Here is a 25,057-nt window from a genome sequence, read left to right on the forward strand (position 1 = left end):
TCCTCCTCCATCACTCTCCGCCTGTTTCTCTGAGACAGAGTCTCTCCTTGAACCCAGCACTCAAGTCTCACATAGTCTAAAAGCCAGTAAATCCCAGTTGCCCAGCTCAGTGTTGGGATTACAGATGTTTGTGTGGCAAGCTCAGTGTGCAATATGGATGCTGGGATTCAAACTGCAGCCCTCATGATGGTGGGACAAGCACTCTCAACCATGTGGTCCCTCTCCAGTTCTAAGAATTACTACCTCTTTCTCACTAATTAAGGCTCAAAAGCAAAAACTAAAACAAGTGACAGGAAACAGAAGAAAACAATAAATTTTCAAATAACTTTATTTCCACATTAATATAACATGTGAATTCAGCTGCCAACATGTTTAAGGTTGGTAAATAATTGGTTCACTTACCCCTTATTAGAAGCTCTTCTTTTAGTTAAGGAAATTACTGCTGTATAGGTTGTACCAAGGTAAACTTTAGCAAAACCCAGAGCTCAAATAAACAAAATTCTGGGATGTTATTAAATACACTGTTTTTCATTTGGGCATGCTTTTTAAAAATTCAAAACACATGCAAAAGCTCAGAAGCTTCCTTCACTGTTTGCAGCTGACCCTGATGGGGATGGAAAATGAGTCTGTTCCATGAATGCATCCTAGGTTTTACATGAACGCTGCAGTTGACAGCTATCATTTATCACGGCCAAGCTCTTAATCCGCTCTACATCACAACCCTTTCAAAGCACACAGCAGTCTTCGCTGTACTTCCCACCGGGGTAAAAGGCATTTTAAACATATAATTACCCAAAGCAGTAACACTTACTAATCTTTTCTAAAAACAGCTACCATTTTTTCCTGGCCAGATTTCTTGGTAGGATTCTTGATAACCTGATACATGACTAACCTTCTGTGTCATTCTGGGCAGGAAATCAGAAGTAAATAGTTCTTCATCAAAAGAGATAACAAACAGCATGAAGAATCAGAAATGAGCCTGGAAGGAAATGCTTACATCCAACTTGTAAAGGACAGATTGCTGAATACCTATGGGTAAAGTTAACTTAGGTTCATTCCCGTTTTAGGGTTTGGCTTAGTATTTTGTGTTTGCTTGTCTCTCTGGCACTGGGGTGAACCTAGGGTCTCCAACAAGCAATGCATTCTTGAGGATGGTCCTGCTCTATAAAATGGTCCTGTGGAGCTCCCAGAGGGATGGATGTACCTGGTGTGATGATCAATGAAAAAGATGCTCCCCCACCCCGCCCTGTCCTGCCGCCAGTGAGCCAGGTTAGCTGACTTATCCCTGGTGATCAAAGGAATGATGAATATCAGCCAGATTGTCCTCAAAGCCTCACATCCTTCTGAAGTGGAGAGAAGTGGTGTGCTATTGTTTGTGGGTGTTTTTGTTTTGTTTTGTTTTCTGTTTTTTGAGACAGCGTCTCACCATTTAACCCTGGCTGGCTTACATAGACAGGCTGGCCTGCCTCTGCCTCCCAAATGCTGGGATTAAAGTCATATGCCACCATGCCCTGTTCTCAGATTGTTTTCAGACAGATGTTACAAAATAATACACAGCTGCTTACAAGAATTTAATTTTATAAATTTTTAAGCCAATACCCTATTTTAACATATATAGTCTTAATGGAACGTTTTAGCCTGTTAGAAGTGAAAGACTAAGTAGATGAGGACTAGATGAAAGCCCAGCATAGGCCAAAACCTAAACCACTCTGGGAGAGTTAGCTTTCTCCTAGCCGCTCCTAAGGGATGAGCATGGACTCCGAGACCCAGGAAAGCTGGATGCAAAGGTCTAGAGAGATGGTTCAGTGATTTAGAGTACATACTGCTCTTATAGAGAAATCTGCCCAACTGGGTCTGTGTTGGGCAGCTCACAACTACCTGTAACGCCAGCCCCACGGGATCTACACTTTTTATGATTTCTCTGGCACCTGCACTTGCGTGCACAGACCCCAAAACAGACACACACATACTTTTCTTTCTTGAGACAGGGTTTCTCTGTGACAGTCTTAGCTGTTCTGGAACTTATTCTGTAGAACAGGCTGGCCTCAAACTCACAGAGATCCACCTGTCTCTGCCTCCTGAGTGCTGGGATTAAAGGTGTGTGTCACAGTGGCCCAGCTATACATATACTTTTTTAAATAATGGAAATAAATCCTTTTAAAGGGAGGAGGAAAAGAAAAAGCTGGACACAGCTTAAGCACCTAATCCCAGAACAAGACTACCCAAACCTTGAGAGGAGGAGACAGGACACTCGTCCACTCACAGGTCAGCTGGCATGGCATCTACAGCAGTCACAGTGAGAGGCTCTCTCTCCATCAAGATGGATGAGGACTGACACCTAAGGCTAGCCTCTGAAACACACACACATATCATACATACATACATGTGAAAGAAATGCTTACAACAGAATTAAAAAAGAGAGAAAAAGAACAAAGCAAACAAACAGGTTATCTCTGCTAAGAGCATAATAGGTGATATTATGATAATATTTTATTACGTTTGTCATTATCTTTGCTATGTTAATTTTTTCTTACAATGGGTATATATTATTTTCTTTCATTACAATGGAGTTATTAATTATATCCAAATAAAGGCATAAGATAAATTATTTTACTCTCAATAAAAATCACTGGAAGCCATGGTCTTTTATCACCTACCTAAAAGGCAGTTTCATCATAGCACCAAGGCTAAAAAAGAGTCTCATTTGATCCAGTTATGCCTCTTACTAAGTACTATGTGATGAGAAAGCCACACCTATGAGTTATTAGGAGCTGTGACAACCCTGCACAACTCCAAACAAGTAATCTAATGGAATTACACTTGGTGCTAAACTGTTTGTCAGGAGATTCATCATCTGCCTCTGAAGAAAAATTGTCTTCCTCCAGGGTGCTCAACATTCTCGAGTCACTCAATCAGTAGAGGGCACAAAATTTTAGCTGGCCAAACTGCAGCAGGAAGATTTCGTTTATATAGATTTTCTAACAGACATACAACACAGTATCGGCAAAGGCACAGTTGCTGCCATTAGTAGGGAAGAACGAGGAGTCTTCACATATGTTAGCATCTGTTAAAGAATGAAGAAAGTCTTTGGGGAACTGAAAGGTGGCTCTGTAGTTGTGAGAGTTTACTGTTCTCTAGAGAACCCAAATTCAGTTCCCAGAACCCATAACTGGCAGCTCACAGCCACCTGTAACTCCAGCTCTAGAAGGACCTGACACTTCCGGCCTCATTGGGCACCCACATAGCCGTGCATGCGTGCACACACAGAGACACAAATAGATACACACAACTAATGATAAAAATCTTAAACACTGAGAGAAACGGCCGGAGGCAGAGGATGCTTAGCATCCTCTATCTAAGACACCAGTTTTGTTGGCTCAAGATGAGGCAGCTGGGAAGTGAAACTGAAAGATGAAGCAGCATCCGGTCACCTTAGGGCTTACAGGGATTTTGCTGCGAGACATGCACATCTCTGAGCCAATATTGCAAGTACTAGAGTATGTGGGACAGAAAAATGTTTGGCTGACATTTTCTAAAGATTATCACAGCTCCTAAGTGAATACACCCCCCCCAAAAAAAGAAGAAGGGAAATGAGGCCCCTGTTATGAGGTTACTACCATAATACAGAAGAGCTAGGCCCATAGCTCCTTGGGCAAGTGCTACCTAGCATGCATGAAGCCATGGGTTTGAGCCCTAGCAACTTATAAAAACTGGACATACCCAGTGGTATAGCCCTGTAATCCCAGAATGCAAGAGGTAGAGGAAGGATAAACATTAGTTTAAGGTTCCCCTTGGGAATATAGTAGGTTTGAGTTAGAGGCCAGTCTTGACCACATGAGACCCAATGAAGGGAGGGAGGGAGGGTAAGTTTGTTAGATAGGCAAGAAGAATATAGGGGAATGTATAGACATATCAGGAAAAAGACAGTGACGAGTTAGACTTTAGATATATATTTTCATTTATGCTTTTACATTTTCCTATATCGTACTGAGGTTTTATTGACAATTTAAAAAATTATATATACAGGATGGGTGTGTGAAGTTCAAGGCCAGCCTGGACTATATAATAAGTTTGAGGTCAGCCAGGGCTATATAATAAGATCTTGTTTCATTAAACACACACACACACACACACACACACACACACACACACCTTCTGAGCTAGCAAGATGATTCAGCAGGTTAAAAGGTTAAAGTGCTTGCCATGCAAATCTGGGAACCTGAGTTTGATCCCCGAAGTAGAGAACTGAAAGTTCTCTTCTGACTTCCACATTAGCACATCACTTCTCCCAACCCTGACAGTAATAATAACAACAGTAATAAAAAGAGGTTTAATTATATATGCTTAGGGCATAAAGGTTTTGATGTATGTATATGTTGTGAACTGGTCATTTCAATCCGTCTAGCATTCCATCACCTCATAGTTACCTGTGGCGAAGGCAGGTTCAGGACAGCTGAGAACTACTCTCACTAGGTTCTAGTACACAATACAGTATGTTTTTTAAGTATAAGTTTATTCTGTAAGTACATGTGTGGTATGTGTGGTATGTGCAGGTGTCTACGTGTACACACCACTGTATATGTGTATATACAGACCAGTGCACATGGAAGTCTACAGGGATGTTTGGAGGATGTGGGGCAGGAAGTGATACAGTTTTTGAACTCAAGACCTCATGCTTTGAGCAGCAAGTACACCTCCCTCCAAGGTGTACTTTGGAACACATTGTTATTAACTACAGTCACCATCTACACGAGTTCACCTAGCCAAGGATACAAGTTTCAGTGGCAGGCTGAGTAAACCAATTTTTTAAACATTCTTGGTAAACTAGATATGGTGGACTGCTAGAAAAAGGTAATATAGAATCCATAAGCTATGGGTCAGATAATGGGAAGAAAGCAGAAACGATACTAAAATGTAGACAACTAAGCAGTTATTCATCCGTTTTTAAAATAATACAATGACACGTGAGCCTCCTAAATCCTTAGAGTATGATTTGTTTCTGTCCATCTCTGTAAAAAAAAAAAAAAACTACACAGCAAATAATGCCAAGATTAGAGTACATAGTTATTTGTTATTTGGAACTACCCTTGACTACACACAACAAATGCTGGGACTTATATGCTTGGCTGCATTCAGGAGTCACAATGAATACATACACAGCTCCACTGCTACTAGCAACATCTGCCAAGCCCATCTACTTCTGCCTTGCTGCAAAGCCTCACTAACCCTCTAAGCACTAGGTATCCTGCAGTTTTAAAACCCTATAAACTAGTTGGGCATGATGGCACAGACCTGTAATCCCAGAGCTGGACTGGCAGCAACAAAGGATTACAAATTCAAGACCAGCATGAGTTACACACCAAGACTGTGTATGAATGTGTACACACACACACACACACACACACACACAAAGCTAAAGAAAGAGGAAATAAATAGGCAAATGTATGATGGGTTGTAGTAGATAAATGTTAAAGCTAACATGAGATTGACAAGATAATTTGGTGAAATTAAGTTAACTTATATAACTCTTTATTCATGTTGCATTTGAAATTTTCCACAGTAAGATGCTTTAAAGAAGAAAGAAAATGGGCCTGGCAGGGTGATACACACTCCTCCATTGCTGGTAGGAGTGCAAACTTGTACAGCCACTATGGAAATCAATATGGCAACTCCTTAGAACACTGAGAATTGATCCACCTCAAGTGGCAGGTATACCACTCTTGGGCATATACCCAAAGAATGCTCCATCCTACCGTAACTATGCTCAACTATGTTCATGGAAGCATATTCACAATAGACAGAAACTGGAAACTACCTACATGTGTCTCTCAATGAAAGAATCAATAACAAAATGTGATACATTTAACAATGGAGTATTACTCAACTGTTAAAAAAAATACATCAAGAAACTTGCAGGCCAATGGATGCATCTAGAAAAAAATCATCCTGAGAGGTGTAGCCCAGACTCACAAAAACCAATACAGCATGTAGTCACTAATAAGCAGATATTAGCTGTTATGTAAACAATAATCAAGCTACAATCCTCAGACCCAGAGAGGTTAGGTAAAGAGGAGGGCTCCAGGAGAGATGAATGGAACTCCCTGGGAAGAGGAAATAATTTTGTGTGTGGACTGGGAGCAGGTGGAAACAGAAGCAGAAGGAATCATATCTGGGGCGGGGGGTTAGGAACCTAATTCAAAGGGAACTTCCTAGAATCTATGAGAGTAATCCTACTGAGAATTCCTAGTAATGGAGGGCACAGAGTCTGAAATGGCCATCTCTTAGAGCGAGTCAAGACTTCCAGTGGTGGGACTGTGTTGTATTCTGTGGAGTTGTTGGCCAAGGGGGTCCTGTGGAGATTCCTAAACAACCCAAGCCAATGCTAGGACAGAAGGTCTCTCTCCAAACACTGAGAGCAGGGCTCCATTGCCAAGGACAACAACCACATAGCTCATTGAACACACAGAGGTAAAGCTATATGGAGCACTCACCCCTATGTTTAGTCTTTTGGGTTAGGGGAGGTACTCTGCAGACTATGAAAAAAGAAACCTGGACACCGATCCAGACACAAATCCTTTGAGCAATAGTGGCACAGAACTTGGGAACGTAGCCAACCAATGTCTGATTTAACTTGAGGCCCTCTCTATGAGAGGGAGCCCATGCTTGACATTACCTGGATGGCCATGAACCAGAGACTGGCTAGCCCAAAGGCCTAGCATAGAACCAAATACAACTGGCAAAAAAAAAAAAAAAAAAAAGGACAAAAAAAATCAATAAAATGATTCCTAATGATAGTCTGCTATACTCATAGATTGGTACCTTGTCTGTCATCATCAGACAAGCTTCCTCCAACAGCAGATGGGAGTATATGCAGAGACCTACAGTGAGAATTACTCAGAGAGAAAGTATAAATTGGAGGTCTCCATCAGGTCCCTCCCCTCGAAGCTGAGGGAATCTCGAGGAAGAAGGGGAAGAGAGAGTATAGGAGTCAGAGGGATTGAAGGACACTAGGAAAACACGGCCCACTGAATCAACTAAGCAGGGCGTATATGGACTCATTGAGACTGAAGAGGCAAGCACGGGGCCTGTGTATATATGCTGTGACTGTTAGCTTGTAGGACTCCTAACAGCGGGTGCAAGTCCATCTCTGATTCTTTTGCCTGTTCCCAGAACTCTTTTCTTCCTGTTGGGTTTACTTGTCCAGTTTCAATGGAAGAGCTCTTGCCTTGTCTTATTTTCTCATTGTTGTCTCTTGGAGGGCTGCTATTTTCTAAAGGGAGAAAGAAGGGAAGTGGGTCAGGAAGAGGGGAGAGGTAGGGAGCTGGGAGTAGATGTATTTGTATGAGAAAAAAATCTATCTTCAAATTAAAAAAATAGAAGGGAAAAGAAAAAAGAAAGAAAGAGAGGGAGGGAGGGAGGGAGGAAGGAAAAAAGGAAGGAAGGAAGGAAGGAAAAAAGGAAGGAAAGAAGGAAAAAAGGAAGGAAGGAAGGAAGCTGGGCCTGGCATGGTGGCGCACACCTTTAATCTCAGCACTTGGGAAACAGAGATAAGTAGATCTCCATGAGTTCAAGGCCTGCCTGGTCTACACAGCAAGTTCCAAAGAGCTGGAGCTATACAGTGAAACCCTACTTCGAAAAAATGGGGGAAAAGCAAAAGAAAGAAAATGGACACAAGGATGGCTCAGCAGGCAGAGGCGCTCACTACCAATCCTGACAACATGAATCTAACCCAAAGAACCCACAAAGTGGAAGGATAGCCGCTCCCACAAGCTGTCCTCCGATAGCTACATTCACACTATGATAAGCATGTGCACTCCATACAGACACATGCCCTCACACGCACAAAAGAAAATAAACATGGAATTTGAAAGACTAAAATGGGCAAAATAAGTAACTAAGAGTTAAGATTTCAATATTCATTGTTTTAAAAAATATATAATCACGCATCACTCCTCTGTGTGAAAGATTTTGTTAATGGCATGCAACAAAAGAAAATGAGGCACTTAAGAGATTATAAATTTTATTCAGAATCATTCACTTTAAATGTTATGCTCATTATCATAATTTCATGGTTCAAACTGATTTTATAAGATGATTATGCCATATATTAAAATTTAAAATACTTTTATTTTGAATAGCAAAACATCTCTTATTGGATATGCTCAGTTGATAATTTGGAGGGGAAGAAATTTCAAAAATTTAAAAAAGATTTTAACTTTGTCTACCTTATACTGCAGCCCTTTCATATCAGCCACTCAGTTTTATTTCGGTGTTACTGTTGTTGTATTGACGGGCTGGTGGGTAGGTTGGCTAAGATGGTGTCTTGGGCAGCTCAGGCTAGCCAGGATCTCCCAAATAGCCTAGAATAGCCTTGACCTTCTAATCTCTCTGCCTCTGCTTCCTGAGTGCTGGGACACTCCACCCCCATGGTGTCACACTGGGGATATAACCCAGAGTTTCACACATGCCGGGACAGGCAAGAACTCTATCAACTGAGTCACAGGCCCACCCATCAGCTTGGATTTTGTTTTGACTTGGTTTGCCTTTTGCAGTGCTACAGAATCAAACCACCACAGCCTTGTACATTCTGGGCAAGCATTCTCCAGCTCAGCAACAACTCTAGCCATCAGCTTTGCCGTAAGCATAACTGACATAAACCACAAAGCGATATTTCTGCTCTGTGCCAACGGCAATCACCCAACGCACTTAAAGAAAACCAGGATAGTTTTATTTCTTGCAAAAGATAAAGAGCCTTGATGTAGGCCAGAAGTGTCAGGTCCTCCTAGAGCTGTAGATACAGGTGGCTGTAAGCTGCTGGGAACTGAATTTAGTTCCTCGAGAGAACAGTAAACACTTATAACACCGAGCCACCTTTCAGCCAGCAGACCTTAAAAAAAAAAATGAAAATTAAGAAGTGGATCACTAAGGTATCTGGTACAGGAAGCCAAAATTATCCTCACATGACAGCTCACAATTAGTTCTAGGGCTTTTCCATAAGACACGGAAGAGAAACCTGTGTAGCAGGCACTGTAGGAAGCACGTGAGACAGAGGCTCCCACCCTGCTAGATTACGATCTCAGGAGAGAAGGCAAGCAGCAGCAAAACAGTATGTCACAGCACTGTGAAAATGCAGCCAAGGACAGGAACAGAAGTGACACTAAGAAAGGGTTCCGGTTTTATGGGAGACAGGCAAGAAAAGGCTCACGAACAGAGAGGACACTGAGCCCAAGGCTCAAGGAGGTAATGAAACAGAGCAGGCCACAGTCTCAAAAGAGAACAAAACTCCAGGCAGTGGGGAAAAAGCAAGACAAAAACCCCATGTGAGAACATGTCTCGTGTGAATGAGGAACAAGTTCATCTGAAAATAATTGACTGAGGTGGAAGTGCAGTAAAGTGGCCAAAAATGGGTCAGATCATAGCAAACCTTTTAGGTAACTAGAAAGACAGACTCTGTCCTTTTTAGGGGGTGGCAAAAAAAAAAGGGTTCCGGTTTTATGGGAGACAGGCAAGAAAAGGCTCACGAACAGAAATGATATTGAGCCCAAGGCTCAAGGAATGACATTGAGTCCAAGGCTCAAAAAAGCCATTATAGGAATTCAGGCAAAAAAAGAAGAAATACAACTCACATTTTAAAAAAAAAAAATTACTCTGGCTGCTATACTGACATTATTATAGGCAGAAAGGCAAACGACATTAACTAGAAAGATAACCAGCCATGACATATAATCATAGCACCTGAAAAACTAAGGAGGATCGCCAAGAGTTCAAGGCCAGTCTAGGGTATATAGCAACACTTTGTCTCAAAACACCAGAAAGGTGAAAGCTATGGTTGGCTGAGAGCAGAGTTCAGTCGTAGAGTGCTTGTCTAACATTGGAGAGGTCCTGGGAAGGGAAGGGAAAGGGAGGAGGAAGAAGGAGAGAGGAGGCCAAGCCACGGTCTTAAATGTCATTCATTCTTGATATACACCCTGTAACTAGGGGTTTCTCTCCCACCTGCCAGTTCCCAAATAACCACTCTGAGGCTTAACATTAATTACAAACTGTTTGGCTTGTTATTAACTAGCTCTTTGGTTTTGTTTTATTGGGTTTTGTTTTTGTTTTTCAAGACATGGTTTCTCTGTAGGTTTGAAGCCTATCCTGGAACTCGCTCTATAAACCAGGATGGTCTCAAACGCACATAGATCTGCTTGTCACTGCCTCCCGAGTGCTGGGATTAAAGGTGTGTGCCACCACTGCCCAGCTTAACTAGCTCTTATAACTTATATCAACCCATTTCTATTATTTTATATTACTTCACATCTTGCTTCTCCAGTGGCTGCTGGCATCTCCCTGACTCCACCTTCTTTCTCCCTGTATCTGTTTGTATTTTCCACCTAGCTATATTCTGCCCTGCCATAGGCTAAAGCAGCTTCTTTATTAATCAATGGTAATAAAACATAGTCACAACATACAGAAGGGCATTCCACATCAATATCCCTTTTCAAAGTGACTGCTACTTGACTCATTTCAAAAGTAAACTAATTCTCCACCTCTATACATTAAATCTGAAGACTATTGGGATAAACTATTATTTCGCGAGTGTGTGTGTGTGTGTGTGTGTGTGTGTATTTACATGGACTTATATGCACCAGAAGAGTGTAGGTGCCGCCGGAAGCACATCTTTAATCCCAGCACTCAGGAGGCAGAGGCAGGCGGATCTCTGTGTAGCCTGGTCTACAAGAGCTAGTTCCAGGACAGGCTCCAAAGCTACAGAAAAACCTTGTCTCGAAAAACCAAAAAGAGTGTAGGTGCCTAGAGATCAGAAAAGAGAATCAGACCCAGTGCAACGTGAGTTCTAGACAGCTGTAAGTCACCCAATGTGGATACATGTGTGTTTTCACATGTGAGCATGGTGGAGGCTATGTAACTGTTCATGTGACTGTGTGCACATGTGTATACAGGTGTGTGTGCATGCATGTGCACATATGTGAAGGCCAGAGGTCCACGCTGATGTCATCCTTCACCATCCTCTGCCTTATTTTTTTGGAGCAGGGTCTCACCCCAGGGCTTACCAACATGGTACATGATCACATCAGCTTTTATGTGGGTCCTGGAGATCTCAATTCAGGTCTTCATGCTTGTGAAGCAGGTATTTTACAAACTGAGCCAGCCTGCCACAACACTTTAAAGATGCCTTCCACCCACTACTAAACACTCTTTCCTCTCTCCCAACCTTTTGGACTCCAATACTGATCAATAAATGTTCTTACATCCTTGGCTGTTTATAAGATGTTCCCCTATTTCTACAACCTGGTGAAAATAGCTTCCCATCCTTGGTGGCCCACATCAGAGATGAATCAACTTTCTGAACTTCAAGATTCACATCGTAAGTGGATAAAACACCCCTGTTCCTACTAACAGGCACTCAAAAACTTCAAAAATCAAGATCACAAGCCTACCTCTTACCTACCTCTCCTCCCCCATTAGTTATCACCTGTATCAGTGTTCAGGTAGGTGATGCACCCAACACACAATTCTTGTTGTTCCATATCAGCCTGAGCCCTATATCCCATCAGGACCCTAAAGGCTTAAATTCTGATATACATGCCTCCTTATAGTGAGGTTGTATCTCAAAAATCAACTGTAAACTAAATATTTCATGTTTAAAAGCCTTTAATGCAGAGATGGAGAGATGCCTCAGTAGTTAAGAGGTCTAGCTGCTCTTCCAGAAGACCTAGGTTTAATTCCCAGTTTCTACATGCTGGCTTACAACTGTAACTCCAGTTCCAGGGAATCCAATGCTTTTTTCTCACCTCCTTGGGCACTGCATACACAATAGTGCAAAGTCATACATACAGGCAAAATACCCATAAATATACAATAAAAACAAAGGCTTTTAAAAATCCTTTTTTAAAAGTCTCTACTCTAGGTTGAAGAGATGGCTCTGTAGTTAAAAGTACAGGGAGTTCTTTCAGAGTACCTGAGTTAGGCTCACAGCACCCATGTCATGTAACTCACATTGCTCCACAGCACACTCATCTGTACTCACACAAATGCACATGTACAGCCATACAAGAAAAAAGTTCCATTTATTTAAATGCTTCAAAACTCAAAATATAAAGCCTGTCCTCTGTCCCCACTCAATAATTGAGTCCTAACAGCAGATACTAGAAACCAAAGCTTTAGTTTAGTAACCAGCATACTCAATGACTGTTAAACAGTAAAATTTAAAGTAAATCTTGATAGCAAGTGGGCCAAAGAAAAAGGCTTTTCTTTTCTTGAAACTAACTATCCAGGCTGACCTTGAACTCACAAATATCTGCCTGCCCCTGCTTCCCAAGTGCTGGGATTCAAGAAAGAAAACAGTATAAAACTACAGTTATAACACACACAATTATAACATTTATTCAACATGTTCATCCACCAAATTAGCAAGGAACCATTCTTCTGACTAAATAGAGGCTGGAAGTCATACTGTGGGACACTAAAAAGAACTAAAATATTCAGTCTACTTGCTTGGATGGAACAATTTATTGGTCTCCAGGAAAATGAAAAGATAAGTCATTAAAAAAAAATATTTAATCCCAGCATTCAGAAGTGGTAGATGATTCTCTGTGAGTTTGAGGCCAGTCTGATAAACATAGTGAGATACATGATACATATAGTGAGACTATATCTTTAAGAAGTAAATCAATAAATAAATAACTCACCTTACTTTGTTCTAAATAAACGTTTTCCCACCAAAAACAACAAGGAATGGTGCAGCCTTTCTTCTTTATTTCTATAAGAGAGGGTGGGATCTCACTACGCTGTGTGGTGTTGCACCAAAATCCCGGGCTCAAGCGATCACCTTGCCTCACTCTCCTGAGTACCCAGGGCTGTGCTACAGGTAGACATCACGGCTCCCAGAGCCAACTGTCAAACTTTAAAGTCAAAGATGGGACAATCTTTTTTTTTTGGGGGGGGGGGTAAGGGGGGAAACAGGGTTTCTTTGTGTAACTTTGACTGTCCTGGAACTAGTTTGTAGACCATGCTGGCCTCAAGCTCAGAGATCCACCTGCCTCTACCTCCTGAGTGTTGGGGTTAAAGGTGTGTACCACCACCGCCCAGTTCAGGTGAGACAATCTTAATACAGTCCTTGACTTGAAATGATCTGACTGACATTTCTGTTCAGCTTCACAATGGTGTGAAAGCAATACACACTCAGTAGAAACTGCATCTCGGAATTTGATTATGATCTTTTTCTCAGCCAGCACGGAGCATGTTGCTGGGCGTTTTGGAAGGCGGCAGCAATCAGCAGCTTCCAGTCAGCCACTGGATCACAAGGGTAAACAGGCCACGATGATCAGCAAACTAGGTATACTAAATAGATTATGTGCAGGTGTGTGGGTGTGCATGCAGTGTGCCCATGTACATGTGGTGGTAGAAGCCAAAGAGAACCTCAGCTGTCAGGGTTTTCAGAGGCCTGGCACTGGTCAAGCAGGCTAGGCAGACTGGCCACCAAGATTCAGGAATCCACTTGTCTTCAGCTTCCCTTCACTAGGATTATGACCGCAAGCCCCCACACCCAGATTTGTTTTTAAACACAGGTTTCAGAGGACTTCAAACAGACGTCCTCCAGACTGCAACGTGCACTCTGCCAATAGAGCACCTCCCCAACACTCAAGAAATGTTCTTCATGCACTTTTACCCTTACTTTTGTTTTTGGCACATATGTGTGTTCTATAAATGTATGCGTGAGTATTGGTATGCGTGTAGGTACATATGTGGACATGGGCACATGCGCATTTGTGTGGAGACTCGAAATTAACACCAAGTGGTTTCCACAATCAGCCTCCATTTTAATTACCGTGGCAGTGTTTCTCACTGAACCCACGGCTGGTCAGTTCCAGCCAGTTTAGAGAAGGAGCTTGCACCAGGGATCTTCTGACTTAGCTGTTTCATGTTGTGATTTCAGGCACTCATTTATTTACAATCTACATGGGTGTTAGGGAATCCAAACTCCAGTTCTCATAGCAAGCACTTTATCCACTGAGCCAGACAGATTCTCACTGTGTAGCACTAGCTAGCCTGGAGTTCACTTTGTAGACCAGGCTAGCCTCAAACTCTACAGGCTAGCCGCCTGTCTTGGCCACACAATTACACATCATGTTCATTCCTCATGCATTTTTGATATACAATATTTTCAACTTACAATAAAATTTGGGGGCTTTTAACCTCTTCATAAGTTAAGGGCTCTAAATGATCAAACTACTCAAATGCCTAGAGAGACAGGGTCTGAACGAGCATGTGATCAAACCAGACTCTCTGAATGTGGCTGACAATGAGGGCAGACTGAGAAGCCAATGATAATGACACCGGGTTTTGATTCTACTGCATGTACTGGGTTTTTGGGAGCCTAGTCTGTTTGGATGCACACCTTCCTAGACCTGGATGGAGGGGGAGTCTTAGACTTTCCACAAGGCAGGGCACCCTGACTTCTATTATGTCTGGAGAGCGAGGGGGAGGAGGGACTGGGAGGGAAATGGGAGAATGGGAGAAGGTAGAAATTTTAAATAAATAAATAAATAAATGGAGGAAAAAAGAGTACATATTGCTAGAAGGCTGAGTATTCAAGTTTGGCTCCCAGCACTCACATCCGGTGGCTCACAACCGCCTATAACTACAGATTCAAAGGATCTGATGCCTCTGGCTTTCACAAGGACCCGGACTTATGTAAACACGCAAAAACAATAATTAATAATAGTATAAAATTAATAACAACTATAATAAAAACCTATTTAAAAGGTACTTTTGGTATTGATTTCGATCCCCAGCAAGCGATACACCAGAAAGGATGGCATCTGCCTTAATTTCAGCACTGTGTAGGTTGAGGCAGGACAATCAGAAGCTCAAGGTCATCCTCATCTATACAAATAATAAAACAAACAGTGCATACTCAGACTGAATAAAAGAAAAAAAATTAGCAAAATGAAAAAAATAACAAATGCCATTGTATTACTTTCAATGTGACTTGATACAGATTAAAAAAATTAAAAGACCATACATTAAAATATTTTAATCTAGTGTTGAAAATGAATGAGATTAAGACTGTTGAAAAAGTCTGTGTTAATCATTTAAATAGGGGAAGCTGACAAACATCACTTGCCCTAGTAGTTTAGCAATTCTTATTTCCCATGGTGGAAATGGTACACATAAGCTCTACCCAGGTTACTGCTATTTATGAATCACAGATTTAATGTATACTTCTAAAGCGATTTTGTCATATGAAAGAGCTCTATATACTATACTTACACCTAGTAGTGACTGCAATAGATTTTATACCCCTAATATTAATTCAACTAACAGTTTACGAACAATGCCAAAAGGTATCATGAAGCTCAAAATATCAAAATAATTACCTTAGAAATTATTCAACACTAAAAAAGGGTAAACTTCTCTACTAGTAAGTGCCATTAATTACCATATGAAAAACCATTACATCTCCACAGGAATTTCTTTACTTTGAAGTAACAATTTATTTACTTTTGGGTTATCAGGCCTCAATTAGATTTACCAAGCAATTAAAATCCACAAAATGTGTACAAGAAGCAATAAATATCTAAATATTTTAATTAAAAAACTAAGCAAGATATTAACAAGGAAGGAATGGTAACCATTGATAAGATTAACCTGATAAGTAAATAAGGCAGATGTTTTGGCTATCATGTATTACCAAAGCAAATCAAAGACTTTGAAAATTGCATTCTTATCTACTTGTCTCCATAGAGTACCTTTATATGTAACTGGAAAGTTCATGATTGTTATACTTCAAAATTTAGATGAGTCATGGTTGGTGTTTTGTTTGCAGAAATTGGATGTCAATCAAAATTGTAACCATGCACTTGCTTGCTAGTCAAGTGTGAACAGAATCACTTGTCAATGAAGCAAAAAATACATAATCATAAAATGTGTTATGTGTTTTTAATTTAGTCGGCTCCCAATTGCTAAGACGGTTCAGTGAATCTGCCGTATGCCCATCTCTCCTTGAATATTCCAAAATTACAGAACACTTGTGATCACACCCCTTCATTTTTCAGATAGGAAGCCCATCTGTCTGTGGTCTTTAGCGGCACAGTTATTAGGATTTACCCTCTCAGGGCCAATGTCTTTTAAGGCTTATTAGAAGGTAAAAAGGACCTTTGGACGAGGTCCTAGAGAGTTCCATCTTTTGCATCTAAATCTAGACCCTGAAAAAGAACCACATCAACAGCAAGAGAAAAAGAAAAAAAAAATCCATCTCAAATCTTATCAACTCAGGCACCCGCACTGGCACAGGCTATGAACTGAAAGCAAAGACAGGGAATGTCGTTCGAAGAACTCGATTAAAAAGTTTGCAATGAATGAGTCAATGACTGCATAATGGTGAGGATGACTTCATTGAATCCAAAACCTCCAAACAAGGAGTCAAGGCACCAGGGCTGAAAAAAACTCCGAGTAAGTGCTACAAAACGGCAGGTGCCTGCAAACCTCCACCTAGCTGCTGGACCTAGCTATGGAAGCCTCCGTAGAAACCCTTCAACGCCGGAGCCCTGAGGCAGAAATCAGACTCTGCTCACCCAACAGCCTTTGCATTCAAGAGGACAGACATAACCTGCATCTGAGTCCCAGGGAATGAGGGCAGTTATCCCAGGCCAAGCAGGAGGGCACCAGTATCCCTTACGCTGCCGCGGACTAGATAGAGCCCGGGTCAAGGAGAAGGACCACTGCAACCTGGGGCAGGTAAGCCATCCGAATCGTGACGGCCGCTTGGGCCCCTACAGCGAGCCGGCCCCGACGCTGCAGACCTGGGAACCGCTCAAGGCTACGCAGAACCGGCAGCAGGTCAAGAGCGCTGCCCGCCTCCCGCGCCGCCCCGGCCCTGCCGCCACATGCTCCGCCACCGGCCGGCAGCCCAGCCCAAGTCCCCCAGCTTCGGCAGCCCTCGCTCCCGTGGCAGCGGCTGCAGGCTGCCCTGATGTGACGGCTGCCCACTCAGTGGCTGCCGGTGGACGGCCAGCCACGCCGCATGGCTTACCTCACTTCTGCCACTGGCGCAGCCCGCACGGCTGCCTGACGTGGCCCACGCGCCGCCTCCGCCATCCAGGGGGCGGAGCCTGATAAAGACAGCCAATAAAACGCCGAATTCAAAAAGCTAGTCCCGCCTCCTCGACTGGGTCGTCCGCCCCACTCGTGCGCCTGCGCGTCCCTTCTTAGACGGTGCAGTGCCGCTGGGTTGGGGGAGGGCGCGGGTGACCTGAGCTAGGCTCGGTCACATCACAGAGCCAGGGGGTCCTGTTGGCAGCCTGCCCCAGGGCAGCTTCTAGATCTTTGGAGACTTTTGTAAAGCGGGAGGGAGAGGGCGGGGTGGGGGACGGAGTACTGTACCGGTCGTGCCAAGGGTTCAGAAATTTTAAAGCAGAATCTGCTTTCTTCCTGTAGCTACTGCTCAGAGCCTTCGCTTCACAATGCTGTGCTGGTCCTTCTGCTTGCTTAGTCGTCAAGGCCCGGAAATTTCTGCTGATTTGATCTAGGAAATACTGTTTTTAAAGAACTTTACCAAGCGTATTATTGATATCTAACGTGTATTATATATAGCCAAGCATTTTCTTTAGCAAAGTGGAGAGCGATGATCCCACAGAAGTCTGGTATACCTGGCACAACACAGCAGACACAGAAGCTGTCTAAAAAAGGAAAGTATTTAAAAAGGGGTAGCTTTTTAATTACCTAGCTGTTTCTGAAACCCAGCGCACTTTTAGAAACATTACGAAGCTTTAAAAGAAGCCTGGGTGCCATTTCTAGAGATTCTAGCTCAATAGTTCTATCAATAGGAACTTAGCAAGCAGTGTTCTAAGTTAAATTTGCAAGGTCATTCTTGGTTTCTGTACGGCACCTCAGCAAAATAATTATATTCCACAGACCACCTCTAGATCTCCCAATAATTTATACTGCTTTCATTCTGTAAGAATTTATCTAAATTAATTTTGAACCTGCTTCTGTATTCAATCTCTTGTACCCTAGGGGAAATTCTGTGAAGTTTATAATTGCCTTTCTGATTTTCTTAGTTTGATGGTATTCCCATGAGTTTTCCAAGTGCACAAGTAAAAATTTTAGACCTCTTAATGTCTTCTTCTATTACAATATTTCTGTTGTTGTTTCCAGACAGGGTCTCACTTTGTAGCTCTGACTGTCCCAGAACTCTCTATGTAAACCAGGCTGTCCTTGAACTCACAGAGATCTACCTACCTCTGCTAAAAATTAAAGGGATGCTGGAATTAGCATGTACTATGTTCATAGCAGCATTATTTGTAATAGCCAGAACCTGGAAATAATCTAGATGCTCCTCAACCGAAGAATGGATAAGGAAAATGTGGTATATTTACACAATGGAGTACTACACAGCAGAAAAAAATACCTTGAAATTTGCAGGCAAATGAATGGCTCTAGAAAACATCATTTTGAGTGAGGTAACCCAGACCCAGAGAGACAAATATAATATGTACTCACTCACAAGTGGCTTTTAGACATAAAGCAAAAAAAAAAAAAAGAACAGCCTACAATTCATAATCCCAGAGAACCTAGACAACAAAGAGGACCCTAAGAGAGACATACATGAATCTAATGTACATGGGAAGTAGAAAAAGACAATATCTCCTGAGTAAATTGGGAGTATGGGGACCATGGGAGAGGGTAGAAGGGAAAGGGAGAGGAAGGGAGGAGAGCGGAGAAAACTATATCGCTCAATTGTTTTAAAACAATTAAAAAATAAAAATAAAACAAAATACTATGAAGCTGAGTTGACTTTGACTCATAATTCTCTTGCCTCAGCCTCTCACGTGCTCAGCACATGCTTCATCAGTACTGGCCAAACCTTTCTTATAAAGATACTAATCCTGTCCATGAGGATTGAGTCATCATGATCCAACCACCTCCCAGTGATTGGATCATGTCTGTCATCCCCACCCCCTACCACGCTGGGGATAACCCAAGACTTTGCATAGCTCCACCACTGAGCAATAGCCCCAGCTCTTAATACTATGGCACTGGAAGTTAGCTTTCTGTTGCACGATTAACAGAAACCCAGAATCAGATATTCAGGGGTACAACCTGAAGGTCAGAAAAGCAAAACAGCCAGCCACTAACTCTTACCTCTACCTCAGTCCGAAATGGCGACTCTGTCTCCAGGAATCCTCAGAATGAGACTGACTGGGAGCTATCTTCTCCTGTCTTATATTCCCCTCTAGTGCTGGGATTAAAGGTATACACCACAACAGCCTGGTTCCTATGGCAAATTAGTGTGGCTACTGGTATTAAAAGTGTGTGTCGCCACTGCCTGTTCTGTAAGGCTGACCAGGGCAGCTGCTATACTCTCTGACCTTCAGGCAAGCTTTAGTTATAAAAAATGCAAATAAAACATCCCTGCAACTTTCAACAATTTCGCAATTGCAAGATTGAAATTGCAATCCAGAACTGTGTGGAACCAGCTTATCCTGGAGTTCAATTTAGCAGCCAGCACATTGACAAGACCAGAAAGAAAGAGTTCCAGAAAATTGTCAAAAACAAAATTTTTATTAACTTGGGACTGAAATATATAAGCCATGTACTGGGCTAGAAAATGCATTGAGTTTCCATAAATGTATTACATTGCAAAAACTACTGTTTTCCAAAGACTCTGCTTCCCCCGCCCCCAGCACACCCTCTTCCCCACTGCCAGCCCAACACACACAAACACATTTGAGTAGATTCAAATTTGCAATCCTCCTGTCTCTTCCTCCCAGGCTGGGGATAAGGAGGTGATAGGGTTGGAGGATGCAGAGAGTGGAATTTACATTTATTCAGGAAACCCATGGAAGATGGTCTAGATTTCATACCAGCTTTAATAGAAATAACCATTCAATAATCAAAATATGTTTCAAACGTGTATGATATTGTATGTGTCTCATCTATTTGCAAATAAATGTCTTGCTTTTTAAATATTTATCACATTTATTTATTGTGGTGGAGGTGTCGTGCATGTGCCATTGTGTGAGTGAGGAGGTCGGAGAACAACTTGTAAAAGTCAGTTCTTTCCCTCCACTGCGTGGTCCCCGGGATTCAACTCAGATCGTCAGGCTTGGTGCCAAGTGCCTTTACCTGCTGTGCCATCTCCCCAACCCCTCCCTGCTTTTTAAAAAGTCAAGACAATCTCTACCGTCTCTAAGAGGTAGGTAAGCAGACAGTATTTCGCTGTTAAATGCCTTGTATTCTTCCCCCGAAGTAGTTAGGCAGTTAGTTCTTCATTGTACAAGACCCTTTAGATAAGTAGCTTCTAAAGCCAGCATAGAAGGGTCTATTGACTCTTAACAACAACAAAAAAAGGAGAAGAAGAAAGAAAGGGAGTAAGAAAAATGTGTCCACTCCCAAATCATTAGCAGAACTGAAAAGAATATGCTAACAAAAAAAAGAGACACTGTAGTCTGAATCCCGACTGTAAAGAGAGGTCACGTCGCCCACAGCTTCAAGGGAGACACAAAGCCTTGAACTTGCACCCAAGCATGCTGGGCTGACTGAGCACGCCCACGCATTCATCAGCAGGCTTGGCACTGGGAGGAGAAATCCACCACTGAGTCACAGAGAGCCAGAGCCTCTGTCAGCACGGAACAGAAAGCAAACTCATTAGATTTAATTAGTTGTATGTGGTTCCAATTGTCCCTGTTCCATTCAAAATAAAAGCCAAAGCCCTTGCACAGACCAATTAGACCATATATGGTTTACCTGCCCTGGGCCTTGCACCTCTGTCCGCATCACACACATCACCGCCTTGACCTTTCCGTCCACACCCCAGCCCCCACTCCTCACAGTTTTTTCGACCCTATTCATCCTGCCTCCTTGCTCCTGCAGGAGCTTGGCACTTCCCCCAGCTCTCTTCATGACTCATTCCGTTGGATCATTCAGATCTATGCCAAGATGTTACCTTCTGGATAAGGCCTATTCTCAGTCAGGGTCCCAGCAAGAAACAGATGGCATAATCAAATTAGGAAAATTGGAACTGCTTAATAAGGGACTATAACAGGGCCCTAGGTAGAGTTTTGAAGGATCACGAGGGAGACTTAGTAACATGGGCAATCCCAAATCTCCCCTCCACATAAGCAGTACAGTAAGAAGAAGTAGTGTGTGCAAGACTATCTCTCAGGAAGGAAGACATTTGATCAAGAAACACAGCAGACTCTAATGATGCAACAAGAAGGGGCGGAGGAGATTGCACCTCTTCTTCCCCCTCGCCTGGTCTGATGAAAAGCACGCAGGTCATGCTGGGGTGATGCGGGAGTCCCCTCTGTGTGCTGTGACTACCATTAATGAATAAAGAAACTGCTTTGGTCTTAGAGCAATGCAGAACTTAGGTAGGCAGGGAAAGCTAAGCTGAATGCTGGGAGGAAGGAGGCAGAGTCAGAGAGTGACACCATGGATCCACCACCAGAGATAGACATGCTAAAACTCAGCTGGTAGGCCACGATCTCGTGGTGATACGCAGATTAATGGAGATGGGTTAAATTAATATGTAAGAGTTAGACAATAAGAAGTTGGAGCTAATGGGCCAAGCAGTGTTTTAATTAATACAGTTTCTGTGTGATTATTTAGGGTCTAAGCTAGCTAGACGGCCAGGAAGAACAAGCGGCCTTCTCCTACACTGGGGCACAACAGAAAGACAAAAAGAAGGTGTCACCTCAATCACCTGCAACAGGCAGCTTTTGCTGTGCAGCAGAACATACAAAGTCATAATCATGTATCCATTCTCAGGATCCTGCGGGCTGCCCAGGAGGTTCTTACTATCCAGGCTGGGTTTGCTAGTTCCCTTTGGGTCTGTTTATCATCTGTCTCCACTCAGTTTGGAGACTGGCTGATCTGGGGTGCTTTTATTCACATGCCTGGTATGTTGAACAGTGTGAGATAAAGCCATAGGTATGAATTAGCCCTGTGTATCTATTTACTGCAGTCAATCACAGTTTTTTTTAATAGGATTTACCTCAATAGTATAGCACTTCAATTCCCAGCACTGGGTCATCTCTCCATCCCTAAAGCCACAGGTTTTTAAAACAAAAATTTTAAAACCAGGTATGAGATATCACCCTGTTAGTTTTATTAGCCTAGGAGACCAAAGAAGAAGAAGTACCCAAAACAAAACAAACTACTGCCATTTTAGGGTTGAAAGCCCAGGTAGCCCCACTGACATTAGTACTATCTTGTTTTCTAAAATTTATACTTCACCAGACATCACCATGAAAATGAAATAAAAGTAGTTTACCTTAGTTTTTTATCCTTTTTTTTTCCAAGACAGGGTTTCTCTGTGTAGCCCTGGCTGTCCTAGAACTCACTCCGTAGACCAGGCTAGCCTGGAAGTCACAGAAATCTTCCTGCCTCTGCCTCCACAGTGCTAGGATTAAAGGTGTGAGCCATGAGCCACCACCTAGCTATCCTTTTTGATATAATGCTTTTAATATTTTATAAGTGTTAGATGTAGTGGTACATACCTTTGATTCCATCTCATGGGAGGCAAACGCTATGAATTCGAAGTCAGCCTGGTCTACAGAGTGAGTTCCAGTTCAGGGAGGCAAAGATGTATTGACTTTGTCTCAAAAAAATAAAAAAAAGGTTTGAAGGAATCAACACCACCAAGTGGGCTTAGAGGTGTATCTGGGTGGTCGAGCACTTGCCTAGGAGGTGTGAGATCCCAGATTTGCTCCACAGCACTGCAAAACAAAAACAAAGAGGGCCATATATGTACCTTGAATATATACATGGTTCTTGGCATGGTTCATTCAGCAGTGGGCATCAGGTAGATTTCATATCCTTCTATACTCATGAATAAGTAGTATAGATACTAATGCAAGATACTAATTTTATTTCTTTTGGAGATTAGAACAGGGACATCTACCCCTCCCACTAAGGTCCCAACAACAAACGGATGTATGATTCCAGAGTTCACCCAGGAGAACCAATGAGTTTATTAGGCTTACTTACAGAGCAATGAATGACAGTTATGGGCAGGGCCATAGGGAACTTTAAAGTAGCCACAGTGGAAGGTCTGAACCCAGCAGGGATGATGACTTCCTAGATGGAACCCCTGTCCCATCTTCCTTCCCCACATGTATCCTCTAGCCCCTTCCCTAGAAGCACACAAAATTTGGAAAGAATAACTCACAAGTGATTGGGAGGCATGGCTGGCTACTCAGGTGAGGGTCTTATGACCCTTCGTGCCCCTTCCTTATATGAGGGGAGATAAACAGTCAACAGGCCCAGGTGTGATGGTCTTTTGAGAGGAGGCCCAGAACTCCTGAAGACAGTGGTAGTTTGACTCAGAAGATGGTCCTATACAAGGGAGATTATCCTGACGTATAATTGTAGCTCATAAGATAGTACCGTTTGCAATTTGGGGGGAAATTCTGTAAAAAGCTTTACTAACTGAAAGAGGTGTTTTCTACTCTCCTGCCCCCTAAGCTGGTAACTGGGCCACAGACACACTAGCCAAGCATCCATGGCTGCATTATAGCATCAGCCCTTCTTTTGCTTTATATTTTGAAACAGAAGCATAATTACTCAGGCTATCACCGAACTCGGTCTGTAGCGAACTCGGTCTGTAGCCCAGGCCGGCCTCGAACTTATGCTCTTCCTGCCTACAACTCCCAAGTAGCTTGAATCACTGGTCTCCTCCAGTAGGCATGGCTTCTGGGTTCATTTTTTACGGTTTGTTTGTTTTGCTAATAAGTTGCATGAGTTTCATATATGTTCTAATATGAACCTCTTTTGCATGTACAGAGTTGCCAATAATCTACTCATTCCATAGATTATCTCTTTACTTGGTGAATTGTTTCCTTCCCTGTACAGATTTTCAGTTAGATACAATCCCATTTCTCTACTGTTGACTGTGATTTTGGAGTCATATCCCAAAAAAAAGATTATCATGACCACCAATTTTAAGATTTTTTTTCCTGGCCGGACGGTGGTGGCGCACACCTTTAATCCCAGCACTCGGGAGGCAGAGGCAGGTGGATCTCTGGGAGTTCGAGACCAGCCTGGTCTACAAGAGCTAGTTCCAGGACAGGCTCCAAAACCACAGAGAAACCCTGTCTCAAAAAACCAAAAAAAAAAAAAAAAGATTTTTTTTCCCCTATATTTTCTTCTACTAGTTAGGCAGAGTCAGGCCTTAAATGTGAGCTATCAATCCACTTGAATTTATTTTTTTCCCAAAAGGATCAGATAGAATCTAATTTAATTCTTCTTCGTGTGGATATCAAATTTAAAAAAAAAATAAAGCATTTGTTAAAGAGACCATCTCTGACCCATTGTGAGTTCCTAGCATCCTTATAGACCATCAGTGAGCTAGATGACTATGGACTATGAATTTATTTCTGAGATACCTGCTCAGCTTTATTGTTCTCTTTGATAGAGGTGTATATTCTTTTCTTTTCTCCTCCCTTTATTTTGTTGTTGTTGTTTGGGGTTCTTTTTTGCTGTCCTGGAACTCACTCTGTGGGCCAGGCTGACCTGAAATACAAAGACACACCTGCCTCTGCCTCCCACGTGCTAAGATTAAACGTGTGTGCCGCCACCTCCCTGCCATAGTACATATTTTGTTGCTCTTCTGGAGATAGCGATGGACTCAAGGGTTTCAAGCATGCTAGGCAACTCTTTACCTCTAATTCTGATCCCTAATCATACTCCTTTGATTATTGTTGCTTTGTAATTCATTTTGAAATCATGAAGTACAAATGTTTCTCACATTGCTCTTGCTTTGCATTTGGGAACCTTTTATGGTTCAATACAAATCTTAGGATTTTAACTTCTACTACTATAAATAATATCCTTGGGATTTTTTATGGAGATTTTTATTGAATTTGTAGATTATTTGGATAATGTGTCAATTTTGATGATATTCCTCCAATCTGAGTAACCGTATCCTTGCTTTTATATGTATCTACTTTCATAAATGCATTTTAATGTATGGAAATTTCTTTCCCGTTTGCGTTGAGATCCCAGGAAATGCTGTTGGAACTAGAGTTTGAGCATAAAAAAATATCATCTG

The 25,057-nt window shown here is 42.3% G+C and overlaps 1 protein-coding gene across 1 annotated transcript in view; it reads right to left on the reverse strand.

Moving 5' to 3' along the window:
• Focad (focadhesin) overlaps positions 1–17,092 on the reverse strand; it is a 286,838-nt gene extending 269,746 nt beyond the window's left edge. Inside the window, exon 1 of the mRNA XM_041651620.1 lies at positions 17,036–17,092. The gene's annotated coding sequence lies outside the window, so the exon portion shown is untranslated. The remainder of the gene's footprint in view (positions 1–17,035) is intronic.
• Between the last annotated feature and the right edge of the window lie 7,965 nt (positions 17,093–25,057).

This window comes from Microtus oregoni, unplaced genomic scaffold, assembly GCF_018167655.1.
Source record: "Microtus oregoni isolate MIOR12 unplaced genomic scaffold, Mior012 000005F_ref0000423, whole genome shotgun sequence".
Lineage (NCBI taxonomy): Eukaryota > Metazoa > Chordata > Mammalia > Rodentia > Cricetidae > Microtus > Microtus oregoni.